Source organism: Bubalus kerabau, chromosome 11, assembly GCF_029407905.1.
Source record: "Bubalus kerabau isolate K-KA32 ecotype Philippines breed swamp buffalo chromosome 11, PCC_UOA_SB_1v2, whole genome shotgun sequence".
NCBI classification, from domain to species: Eukaryota; Metazoa; Chordata; class Mammalia; order Artiodactyla; family Bovidae; genus Bubalus; species Bubalus kerabau.
In genome coordinates, this window is record NC_073634.1 from 79,542,151 (window position 1) to 79,568,954 (window position 26,804).

Here is a 26,804-nt window from a genome sequence, read left to right on the forward strand (position 1 = left end):
TAGCTGATTGAGGATATCGAATTTGGAAGTGAAAATCTGATGCCAACTTTTATGATCTGCCTTAGATGCTTGACTTCTATGCCTGCTCGTTGGGCTTAAAAATGAGCCTGTCACCATCTGTCTGTATCTGCCCCATTTCTGTTACCAGGAGTCATGCATGGGCACAATCACGCAGACACCCCTTGATTCTACACATAATCAAGAGGAAAATTTAAAACCCCAGGAAAAAGCTTTTCACAGAACAGGAATTGCATCCCCGATCTTTACATGCTAGAAACAGTCTTCAATTTTCTCCATGGAGATCTGCTTTATGCGTTATTTTGGTTTGCTTCTAACCCTGTTTTCTACTGCAAAAAGGCAATTTCTATTACTGGACTCTAGATTCGATGTGCAGTTAAATGCTACATCACAGCTGAGTTTTGATATTTCACAGTGGATGGGAAAAGTATTAACAAAGTTTGTGTTTTCCTCTGCACGTAATAATCACTAATTCATGGGAGTTAGGGGTTTCAGTGGTCTGACTCTGTACTTCCAAAACAGCAGATTTTCTATCTTTTTCATCAGAATTTCATCCAAATACAGTGTTTTTCAGAAAACCCTCTGGTTTACCTATTTGACAGAATGTCAATCTCTTGGTCATTTAACTCAAGTGCTTTGAACTTCTGACCTCCTTGGATAGAGGGAAGCCATTAAAGACTCAAGGACAACAGTCAATTTGTGATCCCTTCTCTTCTTAATGAAGTTTTACATTTCACCATCTAGCTGTGCAATAAACTATCATGGTCTGTTCTCTGAGTTAGATAATTCTTATTCACACACACACAAAATCATCTAGAGGAGTCAGTAAAGTCCAACTGATACCTGCAAGTTTGTCTCAAAGATGGCAGTGGAAGGCATTTGTATCATGGCTCCTTCCTGGCCAAGGAGGTTCATTTTATGTATTCAAGCTTGTGAGTATAAAGGGGTCATGAGTCTATATTCTGAGTGATACAAAACAGTAAAAGATGCTTCCAATTGAGGAGATTCAGGAACTGAGGGCGAACCCCAGACATGTGAAATCAGGAGGCTCAGATGAAATGGGAAGGATGAAGTGAGTATCATCCCTAAAGAGAGCAATTTTATTGTTGTTTTGTTTGTTTTTAGTACTCCCTTGTTGAGTTCTCTGTGGGTGTCTCTCTTCTGCCAAACACACTAAAGTCTTCAAGGTCATCTCTAGACCTGACTGATTTGGATTGTAAATGCAGGTTCACCAATTACTAGCTGTATGACATCAACAAATTTGTTTATTTTCTTTTAATCCTAATTTTTCATGAGTTAAAAAAAAAGATATAAGTATTACAATATAAAAAAAGATATAAGGTTGATATGGGGATTAAATATCATAATATGTATAATTGGAGCATAATAAACATTAGTATATGGGCGCTACTTTGAAATATTTTTCCTTTGAAGCTCTGTAACATCAAAATTACATTGTCCACAGGATCAACATTATAAAAATCCTTTTTGGTTTTGAACGAAACTGGAGTAGAGTATATTAATCTATTTTATTGATTTATTTATCCTTTCAAATACCTGTCTTCATATTTGAAAGATGTATTTAAAATATGTCATAAAAAGAGATGATAGGAGGAAAACAAGTCATATCCCTTTGAAAATACAGTGTTTGGCACACAGTAGGCATCAAATAAATATTTGTTGAGTGAAGGAACATGTGTATATACGCTCAGGCACTCCACTTAGTGGAGGAAATTATGTATTTCAATGTGAGTCTCAAGTATATTATACAGGCAGAATACAATGATAAAGATTTCAAGTCATCAGATCAGATACATGCTAGAAGAATATTCAGTTAAACCCAGAACATCTAACAAACTATAAGTTTGCTTTACTGTAAAATTAGTCTCCTAAAAGAAGGGGACTCCTCAACTAAGACCTGCCTCTGACAAGGAAGAAACAGTTTATGTATTGTACTAAAGTGCCTTAAAATAGGGAAACGATAACACCCACAACTGATCATTGCCAGTGTAAAAGGAACTGGGCTTTTGGAATCTAGGTTGGATGAAGATAAAAAAAAAAAAACAAAAACTATACAGGATTTCTTAATGGGAGTATTTAAGTGGAGACGTGACTCAGTCTTGCAGGGAATATCTCAAAACTGAATTCAGAGTTTATGGTGGTAAATACTTTTGAGGAGCAATGCTGATGAAGATTCTTCAGGATCCCTAGGAAGGTGCCGAGGAGCTCACAGGCAGTCAGATTTTGTTAAGTGCAGGGAAAAAGAAGTAAGGACAACATTCAGTTCAGTTCAGTCTCTCAGTCCTGTCTGACTCTTTGCGACCCCATGGACTGCAGCACGCCAGGCCTCCCTGTCCATCACCAACTCCCAGAGTTTACTCAAACTAATGTCCATTGAGCCGATGATGCAATCCAACCATCTCATCCTCTGTCGTCCCCTTCTCCTCCTGCCTTCGATCTTTTCCAGTGTTAGGGTCTTTTCAAATGAGTCAGTTCTTCACATCAGGTGGCCAAATATTGGAGTTTCAGCTTCAGCATTAGTCCTTCCAATAAATATCCAGGACTTATTGACTGGTTGGATCTCCTTGCAGTCCAAGGGACTCTCAAGACTTTTCTCCAACACCACAGTTCAAAAGCATCAATTCTTCGGTGCTCAGACTTCTTTATGGTCTAACTTTCACACCCATACATGGCAACTGGAAAAACCAGAGCTTTGACTAGCCAGACCTTTGTTGGCAAAGTAATGTCTCTGCTTTTTAATATGCTGTCAAGGTTGGTCTTAACTTTTCTTCCAAGTAGCAAGCAAGCATCTTTTAATTCCAAGGCTAAAGTCACCATCTGCAGTGATTTTGGAGTCCCAAAAAATAAAGTCAGCCACTGTTTCCACTGTTTCCCCATCTATTTGCCATGAAGTGATGGGACTGGATGCCATGATCTTAGTTTTCTGAATGTTGAGATTTAAGCCAACTCTTTCACTCTCCTCTTTCACTTTCAAGATGCTCTTTAGTTCTTCGCTTTCTGCCATAGGTGGTGTCATCTGCATATCTGAGTTTATTGATATTTCTCCCAGTAATCCTGATTCCAGCCTGTGCTTCTTCCAGCCCAGCATTTCTCATGATGAATCACTGCAGATGGTGATTGCAGCCATGAAATTAAAAGATGCTTACTCCTTGGAAGGAAAGTTATGACCAATCTAGATAGCGTATTCAAAAGCAGAGACATTACTTTGCCAACAAAGGGCCTGTCTAGTCAAGGCTATGGTTTTTCCAGTGGTCATGTATGGATGTGAGAGTTGGACTGTGAAGAAAGCTGAGCACAGAAGAATTGATGCTTTTCACTATGGTGCTAGAGAAGACTCTTGAGATCCCTTGCACTGCAAGGAGATCCAACCAGTCCATTCTAAAGGAGATCAGTCTTGGGTGTTCATTGGAAGGACTGATGCCAAAGCTGAAACTCCAGTACTTTGGCCACCTCATGCCAAGAGTTGACTCATTGGAAAAGACCCTGATGCTGGGAGGGATTGGGGGCAGGAGGAGAAGGGGACGATAGAGGATGAGATGGCTGGATGGCATCACCGACTTGATGGACATGAGTTTGAGTGAACTCTGGGAGTTGGTGATGGACAGGGAGGCCTGGCATGCTGGGATTCATAGGGTCACAAAGAGTCAGACACGACTGAGCGACTGAACTGAACTGAACTCTGCATATAACTTAAATAAGCAGGGTGACAATATACAGCCTTGACATAATCCTTTTCCTATTGGAACCAGTCTGCTGTTCCATGTCTGGTTCTAACTGTTGCTTCCTTACCTGCATACAGGTTTCTCAAGAAGCAGGTCAGGTGGTCTGGTATTCCCATCTCTTTCAGAATTTTCCAGTTTGTTGTGATCCACACAGTCAAAGGCTTTGGCGTAGTCAATAAAGCAGAAAGAGATGTTTTTCTGGAACTCTCTTGCTTTTTCGATGATCCAGTGGATGTTGGCATTTTGATCTCTGGTTCCTCTGCCTTTTCTAAAACCAGCTTGAACATCTGGAAGTTCACTGTTCATGTACTGTTGAAGCCTGTCTTGAAGAATTTTGAGCATTGCTTTGCTAACGTGTGAGATGAGCGCAATTGTGTGGTAGTTTGAACATTCTTTGGAATTTCCTTTATTAGGGATTGGAATGAAAACTGATGTTTTCCAGTCCTATGGCCACTGCTGAGTTTTCCAAATTTGCAGGCAGAATGAGTGCTGGACTTTCACAGCATCATCTTTCAGGATTTGAAAGAGCTCAACTGGAATTCCATCACCTCCACTAGCTTTGTTTGTAGTGATGCTTCCTAAGGCCCACTTGACTTCCAATTCCAGGATGTCTGGCTCTAGGTCAGTGGTCACACCATTGTAATTATCTGGGTCATGAAGATCTTTTTTGTATAGTTCTTCTGTGTATTCTTGCTCTTCTTAATATCTTCTGCTTCTCTAGCTCCATACCATTTCTATCCTTTATAGAGCCCATCTTTGCATGAAATGTTCCCCTGGTATCTCCAGTTTTCTTGAAGAGATCTCTAGTCTTTCCCATTTTATTGTTTTTCTCTATGTTTTTGTGTTGATCACTGAGGAAGTCTTTCTTATCTCTCCTAGTTTTTCTTTGAAACTCTGTATTCAATGGGTATATCTTTCCTTTTCTTCTTTGCCTTTCAACATAGAACAAAGGTAAGTGCAATCTGGTAAAGGAAACTCCTAAGAATGATATGCATAATAACATCCCCCAAGGAGCTAAAAGTTGCAAGCAATGTTAAGCCCCCTCCTCCGAAACAGATGTCTAGTGCTTTCTCAGGAAAGGAAGATGACCTAGAAAGGGAGAGTCATGCTACTTGGGAGTGACAGGTGAGTTCTCTTCTCAGTCCTTTACTTCCTAAGCGTTGTCTGTGCTTCCTAACACTTGCTCTAACTTCTTAGTTAAGGGAGCTGGCCACCACTCCTGCAGCCCAACTAGCACCTTATCATTTACAAACATCCACTCAAGAGACACTGTGCAGTTCTTCTTGCAGCAGCATCTTCCATTGTCCTCTGGTTTCTCTTCTATGCCAATTCTTTCCTCTCTAGCAAGTCTTGAAATAGGTTTGCATTTCTGTCCTGGACTCTCTGTCTTCTTCACCTATACTTTCTCTTGAAGACAAACCTTTCACAAGCCCATTATATCCATTTTTCTATGTCCAACTTACAGGTTTCTCTTCATTTTTCAAGGAATTCAATGGTTCCTTTTAATTCCAAGATAGCTTTCAGTTATGGGATAGTTTCTTGAATTATATCATGGATAATTTCCTTTGGTCAATACTCTAACCAAAGAAAGTGTATTAATGCTTCTCATCTAGAATATAGGATCATTGAAGACTTGCTCAAACAGAAATAAAGAAGTAAAGTATAAGTAAAGCAGCAGTAATTACTTATATAAGTTAGAAAAGGAGGCTATTTGGGTATTTTTGTGGTTTGAACAGTATTTTCTTTTCTCTCTGTGCTCTTCATGTTTATGCAGTAGTAGTATTTTTGTTCTGCTCTGTTATGGTCAGAGAACGTCTTTGTCTGATGTTCATTTATTTTTTATTTTTATTTTTTGTAAAATAACAGCCATCCCTTGGTATCTGCAGTACATTGGTTCCAGGGCCTGTGTGGATATGAAAATTCAAGGATGCTCATGTCCCTTATTTATATGGCATAGTGTTTGCACATAATCTAAACTCAACCTTCTCTATTCTTTAAATCATCTCTAGGTTACTTATAATACCCAGAGATATAATACCTTATATAATGCAATATAAATGCTATGTAAATACTTTTAAAAAGCAATGTAAATGCTTATGTAAAATGTTGGGTGTGAGGCAAATTCAAGTTTTGCTTTCTGGAACTTTCTGGAATTATTATTTTTTTTAATGTTTTGGATCTGAAGTTGGTTGAATCCATGGTCACAGAAATAATGATATGGAGGGCCTACAGTATTTATGTTTGACTGGAGAATGACATGGCCTGCTTGGCCAGATGCTTTGCTGAGTGGCCTCCTAGCAGGATGAAGGCCCAGCTGAGTGTGCCAGCTCATTCTCTACTGCATTTCTGTTTCTCACTTTTAACTTATTTTTTCTTTTTTTAAATATTATATGTTGTTGAGCAAGGTGGACCAGCCCTTTAATTACCTTTTACTTTTTGTCTTGTCTTTGCTATTTTCCATCCTTGTCTGCTTCTCTTTTCTTTCTATGAGATTTCATAGATTTAACTTGCATCTTTTCCAGTGAATTTAATCTTCAAGAGCATTTTGTGGCTCTCCAGACATTTCTTTTCATGGCATTCTGTTCTTGTTCCTTCATGGAATGCCTTATTTTTGTTGCTATAAAGACATAACATTTAGAAATGGTTGTGGCTTTGTTTTATCTAGTTTTATTTTTATTTGTTTGTTTTTCTCTCTCAGAATTATTTCTCCCCCTCATCTATTCTTTTCTCAGTAAGTTTCTTTCCCCCTCCCTGTTGATTCTTGTTTCTCCTTTTATATTTAGCAGTGAAATACTAAAAAAAGCTCTATGTGCATTGAGTATCCTTTTTTTCCCCCTATGATTGGGCTTCACTACCAAGTGATGTGGTTCAGCTATTTCACTGGAGTAATCATGACTTTGCTGCCTATAATTCTATTAATTGGGTTGACCCAAAAGTTCATTTGGGTTTTTCTGTAAGATGTTATAGAGGGGAAAAAAATCTGAATGAACTTTTTGGCTAACCCAAAGTTTATTTATGTATTTAGGTTAGCTACTTAATTTTGTCTGAATCTAGACATCACATTTGCCTGGCAGTATACAACTGACTTGCACAGATTAAGGGGAAGCCAGTCAGGTAGAGAAGCCTGAGGTTGCAAACTCAGAATGTGCATGTTTTTATCATTCTCCCTTTTCAACATGGTGTTTCTGTACCCTATGTTCCAAATCCAAAGCCACGTGATAGGAAAGAGGAGGGACAGCTGCCCATTTTACATGATAAGTGACATGTGAGAGTTTCTTAGGACACCTAAATTATTCTTGTACAGACTTTCATCCAATTCTCTTGAGTCTCATTGGACCTTCCTTTTAGAAGTTATTGATCCTTTAGTATGTTTTGTCAACAACCTCAGATATGCAGATGTTACCACTCTAAAGGCAGAAAGAGAAGAGGAACTAAAGAGCCTCTTGATGAGGGTGAAAAACAAGAGTGAAAAAACTCTTAAAACTCAACATTCAGAAAACTAAGACCATGGCAAATAGATGGGGGGAAAAGTGGAAACAGTAGCAGGTTTTATTTTTTGGGGTTCCAAAATCACTGTGGATGGTCACTGCAGCCATGAGATTAAAAGACGCTTTCTCCTTGGAAGAAAAGCTATGACTAACCTAGACAGTGTATTAAAAACCAGAGACATCACTTTGCCGACAAAGGTCTATGTAGTTAAAGCTATGGTTTTTTCAGTAGTCATGTACACATGTGAGAATTGGGCCATGAAGAAGGCACTGGAGAGTTGATGCTTTTGAATTGTGGTGCTGGAGTAGTCCCTTGACCTGCAAGGAGATCAAATCAGTCAATCCTGGAGGAAATCAACCCTGACCTGTGATTTCATGGGCTTCTAGATTTTGTTATCTCTTCCAGTAGCTTCTCTGATATTCACTTATCCATTCCAACTTTTCTTTGACATCTAACATACTGTATCAAAATTATTCATACTCATTCATACTGAAATATATATGATTCATGGTGGGGAGTAGTGTGGGGAAACCAGACTGACCCTGAATTGATAATCCCATCATCAGATAACCTAATGGCATATTCAACACAATATCCCCAAACATAACAATGCAGAAAAGCAATAGGACAAATCCAATGAAAATATGAAATGTTTTGGAGTGTAAATGTGACACAGAACTTGTATGAAAAGAGAAGGTAATATAATCCATAGATTAAAATTATCCTGTCCTGGCTCAATTGTATCAAGTTTGAATAATGATTTTTAAAGTTTGTTAGTATTCTAATGAACCTGTCATCTTTCTTTGTGTTTGCCCTGGATCTGTGTCTTATTTAAGCAAGTGACCTTGTCTTTCGGAGCTCCATATTTCCCACAGCACTTTTTAGCACAGAGCCAGCCTTGTAAAATATCTTCACAAAGACTTATTAAATTAATTTTATTAAATCCCTCCTGGACTGCCCATTTGCCTTCATTAATTATGTTAGACCTAGAGGAGATGACCTCTACTTGCTGTCATGATTGAATTACATCTTAGACTTGTAGATTCTTTGAACAATACCATTTTTGAGGAGAAGAGATACACTATCAAAGGTAGAACACAGTCATTTTTCAGATGAGGATATGAATATTTTTATCTTGCATGACTTTTTCTACCTCCCTCTCCCCAACACATATATGCACTCATGTCCTCCTCATACACTTTCTCTTATAATCATTTCTAGCTGCAAAATAATGGATTTGGAATGAGAACAGAGATCTGCCTTCTCTGGCTTTTTCAGCTGGTAAACCACAAAAAAAAAATATCAGTCTTAACTAATAGAATGCAAAATACAGATATGCCATGTCAAACTATTTTTTAAATGATAGATTTTCATTTTTTAATTATGCCAAGTATTTCTTCAGAGATTTAAGAGATTTTTAAGCTTTATGAGCATTAATGCTTTTGTGATTGTGTTTTGTTTGCCCCTAATTAAAAGAATCAGGAGCACAGTTGGAAGAGAATATTGATGCGTCCAGGAAAACTTATGAAGGATGCAGCTACTTATTTTCTCCTTTTGTTTCAAAGATCAAAAATCGAGCACGTGGCAGCAATGAGGCAAATGTGTTACAATGGGATAATTGTGATTGTATCCTCTGCTCCATCATTCATTAACAACAGGATAAGCATGAATCCTGGATTTTGCTAATCTGATGGTCTTGGCTCTGTTTTCGGTAAACAGTATAAATTATTTCCAGAAGAGCCGTGGAGAAAAATGTGAGATATTATTGCAGAATCCAACACTCTCATAAAACTTACAATATTTTTGTCTGGCCCAGGAGACACTAACTACCCATGTGTCTTCAGGAGCCCAGGGGAAGACATTAGACAGTCTCTCTCACACAGCATCCTCATCTCCAGTTCTGGTTGCACCTGGATGAAAGAAAGTCTGCCAGCATTTCTTTAGCAGGCTTCTGGCTTTCAAAACAAAGTAGAGCCTCCTGGGGATGCTCTCACTTGCCTGCTGAGGAGAAAACACTGTGTTAAGTGTTTTACATATATTATCCCATTATATCCTTACAAAGCCTTTTGAGTAGGGTCTCCATTAAACAAATGGTGAAAGTGAATCTCAGAAAGGACTGCATTGTTAATAACATATATCTTTTAAATGGGAAGACCCGGGCTCAAGCCTTAGTTCCTTGGTATCAAGGGCATCCCCAAGGGCTCAGAGGTAAAGAATCCACCTGCAATGCAGGAGACATAGGAGATGCGAGTTCAATCCCTGGGTCAGGAAGATACCCTGGAGGAGGAAATGGCAACTCACTCCAGTATTCCTGCCTAGAAAATTCCATGGACAGAGGAGTCTGGAGGGCTATAGTTGAAAGCGTGGCAAGGAGTCAGACACGATGAGTGAACACAAACAGGAACAAAGCAGGTAGTATAATGCTTCCCAGAACTGATTTGTTGGTAGCATTAGCCCTAGAACCTCCTTCCATTCCCTTCCTTTGATGCCCGAGGTTAACTGGTAGATAGTTTAGATATTCTAAGTGATGGAAAAAAGATTTTCTAGCTCACTGTGTGATAAAAATGCTGTTGTTACAGGATAATGCTGACATTTAATTAAAATATTATTAGAGTTCAAGCTCCTTGGAGAAGGGATATTTGTTTGGTTCAGTGTGGTTCTTTGAGTTCTTGGAAGAGTGATTGACAAAACTCAAGAAATAGCTGTTGAATGAACGCATTTTCTGGGTTGAGATGACTTCCCATGCCAACATTAGGCTGCCCACCATTATTTTTGTTTTGTTACAAAAAGAAAGGTTGCACTTTGGAGGAATAAATGAACCTTTTAGAATTCACTGAGAAAAAAAAAATAATAGAAGTTCCTACAAGCCACAACTAAATAGATACAAAGTCTCCAGCTGCTCTTTCAGAGTGGTTCACCACTGGTTATAAACTATAGGCATTTCTGCTTCCAATCCACTAAAAGCATTCATTTTTCTTCAGAATAAGTTTTAGTCCATTAATCAAACCCCTACCAGCAATAGTTTGCACTTACATGGTAGGAGGAAAAGGATGCCTTGGTCTAAAAACCAGGATGCTAAGTCTGCCCAAAGAAACAACTTCTTTTCAGAGAAGTTGTTTGTTCGTTTCTAGTTAATATTCCTCTAGTAAAGATGAAATTCAAAGAGATATCTGACTTCCACAGGATTTCAGTGGCTGCTTTGCTTGCCTATGTATGTTTAAAACCAAGAGAGAGGATAACATTTTTTTAAAAAATGATAGAAAGCCATAAAATAAGCAGAAACAGAGTTATGCAAGTAAAATGGAGATGACAAGATACAGAAGATAGAAAGAAGGTAAGCTGACAAAAAAAGGGAATTCCATTATATGTCAAAGGAAATGAGTCTGTAGGTTGACTATTATGACATGATTAAAAATATTACATGCATTGAAAAAAAACAACAAAACTGTGGAGTCATGAGTCAGGTCATACTTTCAAAAAACATCTGAACTGCACAGCCATCTATTCAATACCATCACCTGGTCACAGTCGACCCCCTTGAAGTCCTGGTGTCCAGAGGATATAAACAAAAGCAAATATCAATCCTCTTAAATATTTGCACTCTTTTCCTGATTTGTAATTTTCACAGTGATCCCTTTGCTCATGTGAAAAAGAAATACTTGAAATGCATAGTATTACTGCAGCAGAGGAAAGATTGTAGATTTTCCTTCTAATGCTAGCATGCAGGCTTCGCAATAATATAGGTAGTTTGATCATTTATATAATCATTATTTTTAAGGGAGCAATTCAATTCCCAAATTAAAGAGCTGATGTATATAAACAGATATGATGATCCCTTAACACTCTCATTGAGAAGTTACTTTTTAATTGCTTTGCTTATAATTTCAACTTCAAAGCCAGTAATAGCTTTCGAATTAATAGCTCATAGCCCATTTGATACACTGATATTTAATTAATGAGTTCATAATTCCAGTGGCACATTGCCTTTCTGACAGCTCCTCCAGGTTGTTAGTTTCCATATTGCTGACTGTTTGCTAACGATTCTTAGGGAGGTCATTTTGCCAATGTAATCTTTTCAGGCTGGATAGTGAAAAAGAATGATCTCAGTCAGAGAGAAAGTTGTCTCTTTGCTGCTTGGTGAAGTAGCTAGCTTTGCTAGACCTACAGGACTAGCTGAAATTTCACATAGCTTTTCTTAGAACATTAGGACTTGTCCAGACTGATGTTAAATAATTGTACTTCTGTGGGGTTTGGAGATGGGGAGGGAAACGAACGAGTCCACGTCTCTGCCTTTTTCTTTTTTTCCAGAAGCCTTTCCAAACCTTCCTATAGCCCACTAATGCTTTTCCTTCTCATGGCTCTCCTAGTCATTTTGCAAGAGTTGACAAACTATTGGCTTTAAACAAAGGATGTGTTTTAGATTTTTTAAGAATGGTAACACACACACCAATGAAATGATGGAAATCACATGAGCCCTTTACAGTAAAAAAAACTTGCTGACCCCTACAGGATAATTAACACTTGCCATCGGCTTTTGTAATTGAAATCCTTCCCTTGGGCATGGCCTGGCCAGTTTCCCTCTTCAGTTCACAGTGTTTTCTCTAGGTGTTGATGACAGAGATCATCAACTGGCCAGCCCTGCTCCCAGGCTCTTACTGGTCAGGAGGCAGTCAGCCATTCCTGCAGCTACCTAGTATCCGTTATCCCTTTCGAGGTGAATTAGCACCATGTTTAGCACTGTGGCCCCTTGCAGGGTTTCCCAGTAGAGTCAAAATCTCTGACATTGAATCTCCCCCTACAAAGTCTCACCCCGCCCCCACCCCCCAAAACAAATCTGCAGTTATGACTCCTGGTATTTGGCCTATCCTTTGAAATCAGCTCTGCTGCATTTAAAATGTTCATCTTCCAGAGAACTTGATTGAAGATCTGTGACTCTGGAAAGATCCCTGTCCATAATCAAGAACTACTCTCCTGTTACCCTCCAGGAGTTGGTCGCTTACCAGAAAAACCCAGGGTGAGAGAGAGGATGACAGAACAAAGACTGAAAGAGGGGCAAAAATCACACCTTAGTGTGTATCTTCTAGTTCCCCCAGTGGAGAGTTAATTTATCCAGATATTTTTCACTAAGAGATCTTCATGGGAGAAAGGAAAGAGGTATTGTTAACAAAGGAACAGAGGACAGGAAGCAAATACAAACATGTCTATTTCAGTATGTAACTGAGGGCTGGCCCTGCCAGAATATTATAGATTGCCATAAAGTTAGAAGTAATTAATGATAATTGAAATAGCTGTGAGTTAGTAGTAGTATTTGGATTATTCAGATAAAGATAATTATAATAAAATTAAGCACTACAAATAGTGATTGCATTAATGATTTTAATGATTGCTTTAATAGTGCACTGGAAATAGATTTCCTATAAATGGACTAATAATATTAATGATAAAATAATAATAGCTACCACTTATTAAGTACTTACCCTACATCAGGACCTGGGCTATGTAAGACATTCTCTTAACTGATTAAAAATGTGGTGATGGTGTGGATTAATGAGAAAAGAGACCCTCTGTGAGTTTTGAGAGAGTTTATGCCTAGACAATTTTCAGAGGAAAGAATTAGCTGAAGAAAGGTTTCATTAGAATTCTAAATATGAGGGCTTTCCATTATAAAGACAGAGCTTCTGAATCTCATCTTCCTAAGATCTGTGAGGAGAGAAATTTGAGACGGACTCTGGGCACTCTCTGTGGAATCTCATGCAGGGAGCTCATTTCCACATGCACGGATAGGAGGCGTGTGCGACACACACAACCTTAAAAGGAGTTTCCCATGCAAACTATAGCAAAAGTCATATCGCTTTGTCCTCAGCCTGGCATATTTAAGTCTGTCATCAGCTTCTGAAAATGGTGAGCGCTTGTGCAAAGGCAGTTCAGGTATGTGCAATTATATATAAAATTGGTGGCAAATAAGCCTGCTGAAAAATGAGAATCTACTTTATGTATCGATTGTCCTTGAACCTGCCTCTAAAGATATTGCATCAAAAAAGAGATCAGAAACCAATAATAAAAGGTACTCTTTATTGAGTGTTCAGAATGTGTAAGATATTGACAAGCATTTGGTGTATGCTATAGCATTTGAATATAGCATACTACCCAATATGATCCCCAATTAACTTCTAAGGTTACCGAGGCTTAAAGAACATTTTTGCTTTCTCCGGTGCCATGCAGACAACATGCAGTATAACTGAGATTTCGGTAAGCAAGTATTTATAGGATCTCTTAGCTATTAAGCTATTAATTTTTAATTTGGTAGTTTGATACTATGTCCCTTTGTGTGTGTGTGTGTATGTGTGCATGCGCACGCACGCATCTTTGCATTATGAGCCACAGAGAACAGGGGCAGCTACTCTCACAGCTGCAAGTGGTGTTATGCATTTAATTAGCACATGCTTTGATGACGTTGATAGAATGCAGCGTTTTCCTCTTTTCTGCCCTGATCTTACCTATCAACATGGATCAAGATCCTTTTTCTTTGTACTATTGGGAAACTAACCCTGAGGTATGTCTGGAAAGGAAAATCATTCATCTAATTTCAGTTTCTCTCTCTCTGCTTTTGTTTTCTCTTTTTGTCTGTGAGCACAGCCAGCTGTCTAGAAGTTTGAAGATTCCAAAGCTTTCTTGTCTATTGAGTTAAAAATCTTTCCCCTCCATTTAGTCTGTGAACCAGAGTCTTTTTCTAATCGAAAGCCTTATAAAAAGCTAATAGATAGAAAAAGTGTTTGTGTAACTGTGCAACTACTATTTATTTTTTATTCCACTCAGACTTTGTTCAACACACCATGGTTAAGAATTGGGTAAAACCATTAAAGTCATCATATACCTTAATAAAAGCCTAGCCATTAAAACAAAGAGAGGATATTTTTAAGCCCTCTGAAGGTAATTTTTAAAATGCCTTTTCCTTCTCAGGTTACCCTGGTAGCTCAGACAGTAAAGAGTCTGCCTGCAATGGAGGAAACCCAGGTTTGATCCCTGGATTGGGAAGATCTCCTGAAGAACGGACTGGCTACCCACTCCAGTCCTCTTGCCTGGAGAATTCCACGGTCAGAGGAGCCTGGAGGGTTTTATAGTCCATGGGATCATGGAGAGTCGGACATGACTGAGTGACTAACACTTTCACTTCCTTCTTAAAGGCACATCTTGCGAGCATCCTAGGTTTTTCCTCCTCACAGAATCAGGTCAAGACGCCCACTGTATGGACACCTTTGTTTGAACAGTCTCACTGAAGACCAAGTGAGGTTCTGAGCAAAGATCACTGAAAATTTCCGTTACTCTTAATGATCTTTTGGAATGTATAATACCTTCCTTTCATTTTCTTTTCTTTCTTTTTCTTTTTTTTTGGTTTATGGGATGGTAGCTTGCAGTTGGCAAAGTGAATCAGAGGAACACCCAAAGTTAAATGTGTGAATAAAATACAAGAAAAACATAGTAATGACTAATAAGATGTAAATGCCAAGAAATTTTCTTGTCTTTTAAATTAGACATCTGTGCCCTATTTTTACATGTTCATCATCATAAGCGCTTTAGCATGTTTTCCCCAATCTGTCAGCACAGACATATTCTGAAGGCCTTGAAGTTTTAACACCTTCATTGCTACAGAAATGCCCTGGCAGCCACTCTTGTGGAACATCTGCTGAAAGCAAGAGATGTGTGAGGCAGAATCCACCCTCCAGTGCTTTGTTAGAGGGGTTGGCACAGTTCCATGTCTCTAATGAAAGAGAGAACTGCATTTCTGGGTCATGTCTGCAGGAAGAGAGGCTTGGGGGCCACCACATCTCCCTGACAGGCATCCTTGTCATAAGGGTTCACCCGTTCAGAACTTGGCCTCGGGTCTACACGGGAGAAGGAGGGCAGATGAAGGGCTGTATCAACACTGAGCTGCCTTGAGCCCACACGTGTTTGCACAGCTTGTAAAGTAGCAAGAGTGTGGGCTTGTGGAATCTGCAGAGAAACAACTGGTCTGTGCTCACATCTGGCCGGGGAGGTGCTGACACTCCACTTGATAGGCAAAGATGATGGCAGGAGTTTTAGGAGCATGCTCTGCCCTCTAGGACGAGCCTTTGTTATCGTTGTTCACTTGCTAAGTCGTGTCCAGCTCTTCATGACCCCAGGGACTGTGGCACGCCAGGCTCCCCTGTCCTCCACTATCTTCCAGAGTTTGCTCAAACTCATGTCCATTGTTTCAGTGATGCTATCTAAACATCTCATCCTCTGCTGCCCTCTTCTCCTCTTACCCTCAATCTTTCCCAGGATCAGGGTCTTTTCCTGTGTGTCAGCTCTTCACATCAGGTGGCCAAAATATCAGAGCTTCAGCTTCAGCAACAGTCCTTCTAATGAATATTCCAGGTTGATTTCCTTTAGAATTGACTGATTTGATCTCCTTGCAGCCCAAAGACTCTCAAGAATCTTCTCCGACACCACAATTCGAAATCATCAATTCTTTGGTGCTCAGCCTTCTTACGGAACAACTCTCAGATCCGTACATGACGACTGGAAAAACCATAGATAGCTTTGGCTATGTGTACCTTTGTTGGCAAAGTGATACTCGAGAGCAAAGGGTTTTTGGAGGGTTCCCACAATCCCAATACTCCCCAAACTGCTAGTTCACCTCTCTGATGCCTCAGAACCTACTCCTCTCCACCACACTCAGAATTAAGTTTGTCTTTGAGTAGTGAGAAAGTGCTAGTCACTCAATCATGTCCAACTCTTTGCTACCCCATGCACTGCAGTCCACCAGGCTCCTCTGTCCATGGGATTTCCCAAGCAAGAATACTAGAGTGGGTTGCCATTTCCTTCTCTAGGGGATCTTCCAAACCCAGGGATGGAACTCGGGTCTCCTGTTTGACAGGCAGATTATTTACCACGGAAACACTGGTAAAGAATCCAACTGCAATGTGGGAGACTTGGGTTTGATCCCTGGGTTGGGAAGATCCCCTGGAGAAGGGAATGGCTACCTACTCCTGTATTCTGGCCTGGAAAATTCCGTGGACTGGGTAGTCCGTGGGGTTGCAAAAAGTTGGACATGACTGAGCAGCTTTCAATTCACACCTGGGAAGCCCATGGCTTTTGTTACTGGAACATTATTGACATATCAATATCACTTACAAAACAAATCTCTAGCCACAAGCGTTAGTTTCTGCAAAAATCCCCTCTTCAATAATGACTCATTGAATGTATCTGTTGAACATTTTACGTCATAGCCACTGACATTAATTTAACCATCAATCCAGTGACTTTCTTTTCATTTTATAAATGAAGAAACTAAGGCAGAAATAAAATTTAGTGACTGTCACAAAGTTGCCTAAGAGAAATATATATATCATGTTGGAATAGGAAAAGAATAAATTCTGTTATAAATGAAATTGAGAGTCAGGCAGCCCTGAGATATGAATCCCAGTTTTAGGAACTGGGACCTAAAGCTCTGGGACTAAGCTCTGTGACCTTGAGTGAGTTACTTCAGCTCTCTGTGCTTGTTTCTGCATCAGTTCTATAGGGATGAAAATGGCCTCTTTTCAGAGTTGTTATGAGACTAAAAAGTTACATGACTTTTCCAGGTTTATGCAACTGGCTAGGAATCAGTGCACAAACCACATAGTACAATTCTTAACACTTGGCAAATGTTAAATAAATGTTTGTTTGTATTAGAAGTGGCAAAGCCTGGATTTAAACTCAGGTCTCCCAAGCCTTCGTGTTTTGTGTCCTGTCACCTGTTACACTATCATCTCCACAAAAGACGATTACACAGGAAAAAAGAAAATTTTGTCATTTATGCTTTTCTTTTTTAGGCACAATTGAAGCCAATGACAATGTCAAGATATATCCAGGGACAGTTATTCGTATTGATCATCACCCTCTGTTCAAGAGATAAAAGCAATTTCTGGAAATGACCTCAGCATAGCTTAGGAGAATAAAGAAGTCATTTCCATACTCACGAGGTTTAGTCTGGTGATTGGACCCTCTCAGAGAACTTGGTTCCCTCACCTTCTCATGAAACTTTCCCTCACCTCTCCAGCCCATTTGTTTGAACTTTGTTTACTGCACTGAATATCTTAGATATGAGTATTTCAATATTTTGAAATATTCTTTCAAAAGTATTTATTGGACTTCTGTTGTATGTCAGGCACCATTTGGAACACTGAAGACAGAGCAGAGGGAAAAAAAATTTAAAAAGCCTTCTGCTTTCATGGAGCATACATTCTGTGTGTATGTGATGGGAGCAAACAAAATAAATGCATAATGAGTTAATAGATTGTATTTTTGTATTTTTTATTGTATTATTTTGTAACAAATTATCATACCCTGGATAGCTTTATAAAATGGAAATTGATTCTATCACAGTTATGGAAGCTAGAAATTCTGTATTACTGGACCAAAATTAAGTTGTTAGCAGGACATTCAGGGAGGTTATGTTCTTAGTCTCTTCCAGCTGATGATTACTGCTAGCATTCCTTGGCTTCTGGCCACATCAGTTTCTGCCCGTGTGTGTGTGTGTGTGTGTGTGTGTGTGTAATCTTCCTCTGCCTCTGTCTTACATGAGTGTTTGCAATCAGGGCCTACCCCGACAATCCAGGATAATTTCATTTCAAGAAATTTCATTTAATTATATCTGCAGATCAGATCAGATCAGATCAGTCGCTCAGTCGTGTCCAACTCTTTGCGACCCCATGAATCGCAGCACGCCAGGCCTCCCTGTCCATCACCAACTCCCGGAGTTCACCGAGACTCACGTCCATCAAGTCAGTGATGCCATCCAGCCATCTCATCCTCTGTCGTCCCCTTCTCCTCTTGCCCTCAATCCCTCCCAGCATCAGAGTCTTTTCCAATGAGTCAACTCTTCACATGAGGTGGCCAAAGTACTGGAGTTTCAGCTTTAGCATCATTCCTTCCAAAGAAATCCCAGGGCTGATCTCCTTTAGAATGGACTGGTTGGATCTCCTTGCAGTCCAAGGGACTCTCAAGAGTCCTCTCCAACACCACAGTTCAAAAGCATCAATTCTTCGGCGCTCAGCTTTCTTCACAGTCCAACTCTCACATCCATACGTGACCACAGGAAAAACCATAGCCTTGACTAGACGAACCTTTGTTGGCAAAGTAATGTCTCTGCTTTTCAATATGCTATCTAGGTTGGTCATAACAAAATTATATCTGCAAAGACCCTACAAATAAAGTAACATTTACAATCCTGGGGTTTAGGACCTAAGATCTCTGAGGTGTATTATTCAGCTTACTACAGATAATATGCCTGATGACAGTGCATATTCTGCAAATAATATTAACCAAGGGACAAGAGATAAAGAAGAATAATTAGGAGCTAGGAGATGGGGTTCAGTTCAATTCAGTGACTCAGTCATGTCCGACTCTTTGCGACCCCATGGACTGTAGCACGCCAAGCCTCCCTGTCCATCACCAACTCCTGGAGCTTGCTCAAACTCATGTGCATCTAGTTGGTGGTGTCATCCAACCATCTCATCCTCTGTCGTCCCCTTCTCCTCCTGCCTTCAATCTTTCCCAGCATCAGGGTCTTTTCCAATGAGTCAGTTCTTTGCACAGAGGGTAGAATGAAACAAATAAGCAAAGCCTATCTTATGTAAAGATAGTTTCTTTTAATAGGTGCTAAATCAATGGTGTTGATTATCTTAATAACTAGTCAACTGGATGAAGATTTATCAGTTGCCAATAAGAAAAGTGATTGGGCTCTATGGTCCTGTGAATGATACTAAAAGCCTATTAGATGTTCAGTGCTTGCTCACACAGGATAATTTCACTTCAACCTGTTTCACCCAGTGATTACAATGAAAAACTCTGAATGAAATAGAAAAAGGGAGCTCTCTAAGGACTCAAATTTTATGTATACTAGGCTGATTGAAATTGTCTCACATCTCACTGATGCCCTGTTCATTTTTTATCAGATATTTTCCTCCCTGTGGGGTTTACTTTGGATTGTTTTTATTTCTATGTCTTCAAGTTAATGAATTATGTTATTCTGTAGTAGCTAATCTGGTCTTAATCTCATCCAATGTAATTTCCACTTCAGACATTGTACTTCTCAATCGTACTTGATTTCAATCTTTTTTATATCTTTCATGTCTCTGTTTAACACATGTTCAAAATTTCCGTTACTTCCATAAACACAAGAAATACAGTCATAATCATTATTTTATGCCCTTATTTGCTAACTCTTTGTGTCATTTCTGAGTCTCTCTTTACACTTTGGTTGGATTTCCCTGTTTATTTGCATGACTGTTAATTTTTGACCCAATGTAAAACATTATGAATTTTGTTGTGCCAAATATTTTTGTAGTCATAGAAGTATTCTTGAACTTTGTTCCGGGATGTATTTTAGTTACTTGGCCATAGCTTAAGCCTTTTGAAACTTGTTTAAATTTTGTGATGGCATGATCAATGCGGCCATTAGTATGAGGCTATGAAGCTGAGATTGGACCTCTAATAAATTATACCACTTCATGTTACGCCCTTTCCTTGATTCCTGGGAAATTTCATAGTTTTTCCATCCAGTTGGTGAGAAAACAACGTGTTCTTTGTTCTGTTGTGAGTTCTGCACATCTTCTTTAATTATTTCTGGTTTGTGTCTTTTTCCCCCCCAGCTTCAAGACATTTTTTCACAGGCATATGTTAATCAATACCTTGTTCAATACTACGGATGAACTTCTGCACTGTCCTCTCTCTCTCTCTCTTTCTTTCTGTATTTGTAAGGATGTGTGTGTTTGCATAGAGGTCCACTACTCTATCTTGCAGACTCAAGTCTCTACCCTCCTGGCCTTCTTAAAGATTCATTTTAGTCTTCTCAACTCAGGGAGACTGCCACCCTCTTACTGGGTTCTTTCTCATCCTGCAGCCTGCAAACTATCTCTTATAGTAAGTGACAACAATCATAGAGTTCAGCTTGTTTATTCCCCTATCTTAACAATTGATTCAGTTCAGTTCAGTTCAGTCACTCAGTCATGTCCACCTCTTTGCGACCCCATGGACTATAGCATGCCAGGCCTCCCTGTCCATCACCAACTCCTGGAGCCTACCCAAACTCATGTCCATTGAGTTGGTGATGCCATCGAACCATTTCATGCTCTGTAATCCCCTTCTCTTCCTGCTCTCAATCTTTCCCAGCCACAGGGTCTTTTCAAATGAGTCAGCTCTCCGCATCAGAGTTTCAGCTTCAACAATTGATTCAACTCCACTAAAAAAGGAAGACCTCAATCCATCTCTCTCACAATATAAAATAACTAAATATGGATTATATATCTGAATGTTACATTTAGAGCTACAAAACATCTTTATGAAAACATAGGTTATCTTTGTGACCTTAAATTAGTTAGCATTATTAGATATGACACCAAAGGTATTATTCACCAAAGAAGAAATTGAAAAATTGATTTCATCAAAATAAAACATTTTTCTCTATGTAAGATAGTGTTAAGAGGGTAAAAATGCAGCATAGATTTTAAGAAAATATTTGCCAATCGCTTATCTGACAAAGGACTTGTATCCAGGAAACAAAAAGCACTCTCAAAGCTCAACAGTGGGAAAACAAAAAAACCCAATAAAATTTTTTGAACAGATGCTCAACTAAGAAGATGAATGGATGACAAATCAACACAAGAAATAAAGTTTGAAATTATTCACTTTTAGGAAAATGCAAATTAAATCCACAATGAGATACTTCTGCATACTTATTAATATGGACAAAATTAAAACAAATAAAAACAACTGACATTATCAAGTACTATTGAGGATACAGAGTAAGAATAGCTCTCATTGTTACTATGGTAATGTAAGCTGGTAAAACCACTTTGGAATATGGTAGATGTAAACTGAGCTTGAGACCTACCAATATCACTCCTACATATTTATTCAAGAGGAATGGAAAGTTATGTTTAGATAAAACCTGTATATCAGTATTTATTTACAGCTTCATTTCAAATGTTCCTGCCCAAATGTCCTTCAACCGGAGAATAGATAAACATACTGTGGTATATCCATGCAATTCGATACTACAAAGCTATAAAGAGAAGTGAACAGTTTATACATGGAACAAAATAGATGAATCTCACAAATTATTCTAAGAGAAATTTCTGTTGTTCAGTCACTCAGTCATGTCCGATTCTTTGCGACCCTGTGGACTGTAGCATACCAGGCTTCCCTGTCCTTCACCATGTCTGGAGCTTGCTCAAATTCATGTGCATTGAGTCAGTGATGCCAGCCAACCATCTCATCCTCTGTCTTCCCCTTCTCTTCCTGCCTTCTATCTTTCCCAGCATCAGGGTCTTTTCCAGTGAGTCAGCTCTTTGTATCAGGTGGTCAAAGTATTGGAGCTTCAGCTTCCATGTCAGTCCTTCCAATGAATATTCAGGGTTGATTTCCTTTAGGATTGACTGGTTTGATCTCCTTGGAGGCCAAGAGACTCTCAAAAGTCTTCTCCAGCACTGCAGTTTGAAAGCATCAGTTCTTCAGTGCTCAGCTTTCTTTATGGTCCCACCCTCACATCCATACATGACTACTGGCAAAACCATAGCTTTGATTAAATGGACCTTTGGTCTGTGTAAGAGAAATTAGCCAAGACCAAAAAGGCTACATTCAGTATATGATCATGTTTTTATGATATTCTCAAAAAACCAAGATAGAGGGACAAAAAGATCAGTCTGCTAGGATTGGGAATAGGGATTGATTGACTATAAAAGAAGTGCCTAGTGGATTTTTGGGGGTGATGGAACTCTTCTGTATCTTGTATGGATGTCTCATTATTCTGTCCATTTTCAAAAGCTCATAGACGTATACACAAGAGGTAGTAGAATCTATTTTCTTACTACTCTTTGACTGACAGCCTCTTGCTTCTTTTTCTGAGGAAAGTTCAGAATACATCATCTCTTATCTTTTATCCCCTCTCATATTCTCATGCACGCTGAACTAATACCTACCTTTCTGACCTTTAGCTCTCTATTTAGCTCTCTGTGAACAAAACTCCAAAGTCAACCCCGTGAGAACAGAGTGTTATGTCTTATCCTTGCTTTCTTACTGTCTGGAGTATTCCAGAATATACACATCATTTCCCCCTCTTTTCTTGAAGCATTTTATTTTCCAAGTTTTGGTAATACCACATCCTCCTGGTTTACTTCTTCCTACCACCTGCCAGCAATTTATCATTTCATGTGCTGATTCTGCTATGCAAGGCTTCTAAATGTTGCACTAGTCAAACTTGAGCTATAACAGTCTCCTTTCTCATCAAACTATTCTGATTCTTAGAGTAACCATGTCTTATTCCACAAGTGCAACTAAAACCATAAGCTAGCAGCACCTGTGTAAGTTGTACCTCCCCAAATCTATTTGCTCCGTCCTTTACAGTAATAGAATTTTACTGGAGTTTAATTTCCCAGCCTCCCTTACAGTTAGGTGGAGGTATATAAGTAAAGTTTTCATCAGTGAAATACGAGCTGATGAAATTAGCATAATACAACATTTATGTCCCCTTTTAAAGGTAATTGCTTCCTTTCCATTTTCCTCTATTCTTCCCTCTCTGCTGGTTTAGGAATGGCTACAACCAGTAGGGCTACTTATATAGACCCAGAAAGGGGAGCCACATCTAAAGTCCTCAGAAACACAGATTCCTTCTAAGATAAATTTAATTTTTTTGAGTCTTCCTTCATAGGTGTACTTTTATTTTCAATTTTGAATCTAGAAATTTCCAGAGAACTGACTTTGATCTTTGCAGTATTTGAAAAGAGAAAAATGTGTCTGGGGAATTATGTACAACCTATACCTAAGATGTTAATATCCAGCACTGACATCTGAGGCCCATATTGAAATAGACATTGAAGCAAAATACCCACTCCTAAAGGAATGTTCTTCTTCAGGGTAATACTGAAGATATAATTAAGATAGACTTTTCCTAAAATCATACCCTTTTTTGTCTTTTTCAGTTTTTTCCTTCCTGCCTCACCTACTCACTTGCAAGTTTCTCTCATGAGTATTTCCTTCATAAAACACTTGCATACAAATTCATTCTGAGGATCTAGTTCTGTAGAACCCGACCTATAGCACTGTCTCCTAGCCCATTTCCTACTCAATCATATAACAAAAGGTCAAATAATTTTTTTATATTATAAATAAGCACATACACATCAATGTAGAGACCTTACAAATAGCTAAGAAATGAAGAGAAGCTAAAGGCAAAAGAGAAAAGGAAAGATATACCCATCTGAATACAGAGTTCCAAAGAATAGCAAGGAGAGAAAAGAAAGCCTTCCTCAGATGATCAATGCAAAGAAATAGAGGAAAACAACAGAATGGGAAAGACTAGAGATCTCTTCAAGAAAATTAGAGATACCAAGGAAATATTTCATGAAAAATGGACCCAATAAAGGACAGAAATGGTATGGACCTAATAGAAGCAGAAGATATTAAGAAGAGGTAGCAAGAATACACAGAAGAACTATACAAAAAGATCTTCATGACCCAGATAATTACAATGGTATGATCACTCACCTAGAACCAGACATCCTGGAATGGGAAGTTAAGTGAGCCTTAAGAAGTATCACTACGAACAAAGCTAGTGGAGGTGATGGAATTCCAGTTGAGCTCTTTCAAATCCTAAAAGATGATGCTGTGAAAGTCCTGCACTCATTCCGCCAGCAAATTTGGAAAACTCAGCAGTGGCCACAGGACTGGAAAATGTCAGTTTTCATTCCAATCCCTAAGAAAGGCAATGCCAAAGAACGTTCAAACTACCGCACAATTGCACTCATTTCACACGCTAGCAAAGTAATGCTCAAAATTCTCCAAGCCAGGCTTCAGCAGTATGTGAAAAGTGAACTTTCAGATGTTCAAGCTGGATTTAGAAATCGCAGAGAAATCAGAGATCAAATTGCCAACATCCATTGGATCATAGAAAAAGCAAGAAGTTTCCAGGAAAGCATCTACTTCTGCTTTCTTGACTACGCCAAAGCCTTTGACTGTGTGGATCACAACAAACTGTGGAAAATTCTGAAAGAGATGGGAATACCAGACCACCTGACCTGCCTCCTGAGAAATTTGTATTGCAGATCAAGAAGCAACACTTTAGAACCCGACATGAAACAATGGACTGGTTCCAATTGGAAAAGGAGTATGTCAAAGCTGTATGTTGTCACCCTCTTTATTTAACTTATATGCAGAGTACATATTGTGAAATGCTGGGCTGGATGAAGCACAAGCTGGAATCAAGATTGCTGGGAGAAACATCAATAACCTCAGATATGCAAATGACACCACCTTTATGGCAGAAAGTGAAGAAGAATTAAAGAGCCTCTTGATGAAAATGAAAGAGGAGAGTGAAAAATCTGGTTTAAAACTCAACATTCAAAAAACCATGCAAGACAGCAGAAGAGACACAGATATAAAGAACAGATTTTTGGACTCTGTGTGAGAAGGTGAGAGTAGGATGATTTGCGAGGATAGCATTGAAGCATGTATATTATCATATGTGAAATAGATCATCAGTCCAAGTTGGATGCATGAAACAGGGCACTCAAAGCCGATGCACTGGAACAACCCAGAGGGATGGGATGGGCAAGGAGGTGGGAGGGGGTTTCAGAATGGGGGACACATGTACACCCGTGGCTGATGCATGTCAATGTAAGGCAAAAACTACCACAATATTTTAAAGTAGTAGGCCTCCAATTAAAATTAATAAATAAATTAAAAAAAGAAAACAAAGATCATGGCATCCAGTCCCATTACTTCATGGCAAATAGATGGTGAAACAGTGGAAACAGTGACAGACTTTATTTTCTGGGCTACAAAATCACTGCAGATGGTGACTGCAGCCATGAAATTAAGAGATGCTTGCTGCTTGGAAGAAAAGCTAAGACTAACCTAAACAGCATATTAAAAAGCAGAGACATTACTTTGCCAACAAAGGTTTGTCTAGTCAAAGCTATGGTTTTTCCAGTAGTCATGTATGAAGGTGAGAGTTGGACTATAAAGAAAGCTGAGTGCCCCCAAACTGATGCTTTTGAATTGTGATGTTGGAAAAGACTCTTGAGAGTACCTTGGACAGCAAGGAGCTCCAACCAGTCCATCCTAAAGGAAATCAGTCCTGAATATTCATTGAAGGACTGATGTTTAAACAAAACTCCAATCTTTTGGCCTCCGGATTCGAAGAGCAGACTCAGAAAATACCCTGATGCTTTTAAAGATTGAAGGCAGGAGAAGGAAACGACAGAGGATAAGATGGTTGGATGGCATCACTGACTCAATGGACATGAGTTTGAGCATGCTCTGGGTGTTGGTGAAGGACAGGGAAGCCTGGTGTGCTGCAGCCCATGGGGTTGCAAATAGTTGGACACAACTGAGCAACTGAACTGAACTGATTGAGTTCAGCTCTTTAACAGCATCATATTTTAGGATTTTATGTAGCTCACCTAGAATTACATCACCTTTGCTAGCTTTATAGTAATGCTTCCTAAGGCCGAGTTGACTTCACATTCCAGGACATCTGGCTCTAGGTAAGTGACCACACCATCATGGTTATCCCATCATTAAGATCTTTTTTGTATAATTCTATATTCTTGCCATCTCTTCTTAATCTCTTCTACTTCTGTGATGTCTTTATCATCTCTGTGCTTTATTGAGCCCATCCTTGCATGAAATATTTCCCTGATGGTACCAATTTTCTTTAAGAGATCTCTAGTCTTTCCCATTGTATTGTTTTCCTCTATTTCTTTACATTATTCATTTAAGAAGGCCTTCATATCTCTCCTTGTTAGACCTCTGCTTTCAGTAAGTGTATAGCTTTTCCTTTCCTTGCCTTTTACTTCTCTTCTCTAACTCAGTTATTTGTAAAGCCCCCTCAGACAACTGCTATGCCTTCTTACATTTCTTTTTCTTTGGGATAGCTTTGGTCACTGCCTCCTGTACAGTGTTATGAACCTCCATCCATAGTTCTTCAAGCACTCTTTATACCAGATCTAATTCCTTGAATCTATTCATCATCTCCACTGTATTATCATAAGAATTTTGATTTAGGTTATACCTGAATGGCCTAGTAATTTTCCCTACTTTCTTCAATGTAAGCCTGAATTTTGCAATAAAGAGCTCATGATCTGAGCCACAGTCAGCTCCAGGTCTTGTTTTGGTTGATTTTTGTTGATTTTATAGAGCTTCTCCATCTTTAACTGCAAAGAATATAATCAGTCTGATTTTGGTATTGACCATCTGGTGATGTCTTTGTATACAGTCATCTCTTGGGTTGTTGGAAACAAAGTATAAGGTGAAATAAAACTAGAGTTGACAAAATATTCTGATAAATTAGAAGCATTGCTCACTAGGAAAGTATATTGTTTTTCTAATACATCAGTAAACAATTACCACAAACAGTGTCTTAAAATAACACAAGCTTGTAATCTTATAGTTCTAGAAGTCAAAAATCTGAAATGGGGCTCAATGGGCCTAAAATTAGACTATCTGTCAATAAGACCATATTCCCTATGAATATGGCTGTGGATAACAGCC

The 26,804-nt window shown here is 38.9% G+C and overlaps 1 long non-coding RNA gene across 1 annotated transcript; it reads right to left on the minus strand.

The window, feature by feature from the left end:
• Nucleotides 1-7,401: 7,401 nt before the first annotated feature.
• On the minus strand, nt 7,402-23,980 carry LOC129623413 (uncharacterized). The gene is made up of 3 exons (XR_008700513.1): nt 23,799-23,980; nt 9,047-9,248; nt 7,402-7,567 (listed from the first exon to the last, which is right to left on the minus strand). It is a non-coding gene; the product is annotated as an uncharacterized LOC129623413 (long non-coding RNA).
• Nucleotides 23,981-26,804: the final 2,824 nt, after the last annotated feature.